Genomic DNA, 4,301 nt, shown 5'->3' with positions numbered 1-4,301 from the left:
TCTCACCCCCTCACCCCCCCCAACAAGATTTAGATGCAAGTGGCTGTTCCACTGGTTGTCATAAGGTGTATGCACCAATTTGTAAGTCGCTCTGGATAAGAGCGTCTGCTAAATGACTTAAATGAAAATGTAAATGTAAATGTAAATGTACTCGGTGTGTGTTGTAATACTCTGTGGTACTCGGTGTGTGTTGTAATACTCTGTGGTACTCGGTGTGTGTTGTAATACTCTGTGGTACTCGGGGTGTGTTGTAATACTCTGTGGTACTCGGTGTGTGTTGTAATACTCTGTGGTACTCGGTGTATGTTGTAATACTCTGTGGTACTCGGTGTGTGTTGTAATACTCTGTGGTACTCGGTGTGTGTTGTAATACTCTGTGGTACTCGGGAATGGGTGAATGAAACATGGCCCTCTTCAGTAACTAGACCTATCTGAAACATGGCCCTCTTCAGTAACTAGACCTATCTGAAACATGACCCTCTTCAGTAACTAGACCTATCTGAAACATGGCCCTCTTCAGTAACTAGACCTATCTGAAACATGGCCCTCTTCAGTAACTAGACCTATCTGAAACACGGCCCTCTTCAGTAACTAGACCTATCTGAAACATGGCCCTCTTCAGTAACTAGACCTATCTGAAACATGGCCCTCTTCAGTAACTAGACCTATCTGAAACATGGCCCTCTTCAGTAACTAGACCTATCTGAAACATGGCCCTCTTCAGTAACTAGACCTATCTGAAACATGGCCCTCTTCAGTAACTAGACCTATCTGAAACATGGCCCTCTTCAGTAACTAGACCTATCTGAAACATGGCCCTCTTCAGTAACTAGACCTATCTGAAACATGGCCCTCTTCAGTAACTAGACCTATCTGAAACATGACCCTCTTCAGTAACTAGACCTATCTGAAACATGGCCCTCTTCAGTAACTAGACCTATCTGAAACATGGCCCTCTTCAGTAACTAGACCTATCTGAAACATGGCCCTCTTCAGTAACTAGACCTATCTGAAACACGGCCCTCTTCAGTAACTAGACCCATCTGAAACACGGCCCTCTTCAGTAACTAGACCTATCTGAAACATGGCCCTCTTCAGTAACTAGACCTATCTGAAACACGGCCCTCTTCAGTAACTAGACCTATCTGAAACATGACCCTCTTCAGTAACTAGACCTATCTGAAACATGGCCCTCTTCAGTAACTAGACCTATCTGAAACATGGCCCTCTTCAGTAACTAGACCTATCTGAAACACGGCCCTCTTCAGTAACTAGACCTATCTGAAACATGGCCCTCTTCAGTAACTAGACCTATCTGAAACTTGGCCCTCTTCAGTAACTAGACCTATCTGAAACATGGCCCTCTTCAGTAACTTGACCCATCTGAAACACGGCCCTCTTCAGTAACTAGACCTATCTGAAACATGGCCCTCTTCAGTAACTAGACCTATCTGAAACATGGCCCTCTTCAGTAACTAGACCTATCTGAAACATGGCCCTCTTCAGTAACTAGACCTATCTGAAACATGGCCCTCTTCAGTAACTAGACCTATCTGAAACACGGCCCTCTTCAGTAACTAGACCTATCTGAAACATGACCCTCTTCAGTAACTAGACCTATCTGAAACATGACCCTCTTCAGTAACTAGACCTATCTGAAACACGGCCCTCTTCAGTAACTAGACCTATCTGAAACATGGCCCTCTTCAGTAACTAGACCTATCTGAAACATGGCCCTCTTCAGTAACTAGACCTATCTGAAACATGGCCCTCTTCAGTAACTAGACCTATCTGAAACACGGCCCTCTTCAGTAACTAGACCCATCTGAAACACGGCCCTCTTCAGTAACTAGACCTATCTGAAACATGGCCCTCTTCAGTAACTAGACCTATCTGAAACATGGCCCTCTTCAGTAACTAGACCTATCTGAAACATGGCCCTCTTCAGTAACTAGACCTATCTGAAACATGGCCCTCTTCAGTAACTAGACCTATCTGAAACATGGCCCTCTTCAGTAACTAGACCTATCTGAAACATGGCCCTCTTCAGTAACTAGACCTATCTGAAACATGGCCCTCTTCAGTAACTAGACCTATCTGAAACATGGCCCTCTTCAGTAACTAGACCTATCTGAAACATGACCCTCTTCAGTAACTAGACCTATCTGAAACATGGCCCTCTTCAGTAACTAGACCTATCTGAAACATGGCCCTCTTCAGTAACTAGACCTATCTGAAACATGGCCCTCTTCAGTAACTAGACCTATCTGAAACATGGCACTCTTCAGTAACTAGACGTATCTGAAACATGGCCCTCTTCAGTAACTAGACCTATCTGAAAAATGGCCCTCTTCAGTAACTACACCTATCTGAAACATGGCCCTCTTCAGTAACTAGACCTATCTGAAACATGACCCTCTTCAGTAACTAGACCTATCTGAAACATGGCCCTCTTCAGTAACTAGACCTATCTGAAACATGACCCTCTTCAGTAACTAGACCTATCTGAAACACGGCCCTCTTCAGTAACTAGACCTATCTGAAACATGACCCTCTTCAGTAACTAGACCTATCTGAAACATGGCCCTCTTCAGTAACTAGACCCATCTGAAACACGGCCCTCTTCAGTAACTACACCTATCTGAAACATGGCCCTCTTCAGTAACTAGACCTATCTGAAACATGACCCTCTTCAGTAACTAGACCTATCTGAAACACGGCCCTCTTCAGTAACTAGACCTATCTGAAACATGGCCCTCTTCAGTAACTAGACCTATCTGAAACATGGCCCTCTTCAGTAACTAGACCTATCTGAAACATGGCCCTCTTCAGTAACTTGACCTATCTGAAACATGGCCCTCTTCAGTAACTAGACCTATCTGAAACATGGCCCTCTTCAGTAACTAGACCTATCTGAAACATGACCCTCTTCAGTAACTAGACCTATCTGAAACATGACCCTCTTCAGTAACTAGACCTATCTGAAACACGGCCCTCTTCAGTAACTAGACCTATCTGAAACACGACCCTCTTCAGTAACTAGACCTATCTGAAACATGACCCTCTTCAGTAACTAGACCTATCTGAAACATGGCCCTCTTCAGTAACTAGACCTATCTGAAACACGACCCTCTTCAGTAACTAGACCTATCTGAAACATGACCCTCTTCAGTAACTAGACCTATCTGAAACATGGCCCTCTTCAGTAACTAGACCTATCTGAAACATGGCCCTCTTCAGTAACTAGACCTATCTGAAACATGGCCCTCTTCAGTAACTAGACCTATCTGAAACATGGCCCTCTTCAGTAACTAGACCTATCTGAAACACGGCCCTCTTCAGTAACTAGACCCATCTGAAACACGGCCCTCTTCAGTAACTAGACCTATCTGAAACATGGCCCTCTTCAGTAACTAGACCTATCTGAAACACGGCCCTCTTCAGTAACTAGACCTATCTGAAACATGACCCTCTTCAGTAACTAGACCTATCTGAAACATGGCCCTCTTCAGTAACTAGACCTATCTGAAACATGGCCCTCTTCAGTAACTAGACCTATCTGAAACACGGCCCTCTTCAGTAACTAGACCTATCTGAAACATGGCCCTCTTCAGTAACTAGACCTATCTGAAACTTGGCCCTCTTCAGTAACTAGACCTATCTGAAACATGGCCCTCTTCAGTAACTTGACCCATCTGAAACACGGCCCTCTTCAGTAACTAGACCTATCTGAAACATGGCCCTCTTCAGTAACTAGACCTATCTGAAACATGGCCCTCTTCAGTAACTAGACCTATCTGAAACATGGCCCTCTTCAGTAACTAGACCTATCTGAAACATGGCCCTCTTCAGTAACTAGACCTATCTGAAACACGGCCCTCTTCAGTAACTAGACCTATCTGAAACATGACCCTCTTCAGTAACTAGACCTATCTGAAACATGACCCTCTTCAGTAACTAGACCTATCTGAAACACGGCCCTCTTCAGTAACTAGACCTATCTGAAACATGGCCTCCTCCTCTCTTCCAGAGCACCCTCAGCCAGAGCATCCGGCTACTGCAGAGGACAGCTGAGGAACTACCTGTGAGGACACACACTCACACACACACACGCACACACATACACACACACACGCAAGCAAGCACGCACACACACCTAACTCACCTGTCTCTCTCAGGTGAAGGTGACTAACGTCCTTAGTGCCATCGACGAAGCAGAGTACCTCATCACACACAACGCTTCACGCGTGGTTAAACAGGTAAACACACTACGGACGGACGGACGGACGGACGGACGGACG

General features: G+C 45.1%; 1 long non-coding RNA gene across 5 annotated transcripts; it reads right to left on the bottom strand.

The window, feature by feature from the left end:
* Positions 1-301: 301 nt before the first annotated feature.
* On the bottom strand, positions 302-3,564 carry LOC127920316 (uncharacterized). Of its 5 annotated transcripts, none has more exons than XR_008105886.1 (4): positions 3,488-3,564; positions 1,550-1,651; positions 1,108-1,277; positions 302-461 (listed from the first exon to the last, which is right to left on the bottom strand). It is a non-coding gene; the product is annotated as an uncharacterized LOC127920316 (long non-coding RNA). The 5 variants fall into 5 exon arrangements; XR_008105887.1 differs by lacking the exon at positions 3,488-3,564 and adding an exon at positions 3,182-3,340; XR_008105888.1 differs by lacking the exon at positions 3,488-3,564 and adding an exon at positions 2,162-2,238.
* Between the last annotated feature and the right edge of the window lie 737 nt (positions 3,565-4,301).

Source organism: Oncorhynchus keta, unplaced genomic scaffold (assembly GCF_023373465.1).
Source record: "Oncorhynchus keta strain PuntledgeMale-10-30-2019 unplaced genomic scaffold, Oket_V2 Un_contig_18903_pilon_pilon, whole genome shotgun sequence".
NCBI classification, from domain to species: Eukaryota; Metazoa; Chordata; class Actinopteri; order Salmoniformes; family Salmonidae; genus Oncorhynchus; species Oncorhynchus keta.
This window is presented reverse-complemented; position numbering and strand designations above follow the sequence as displayed.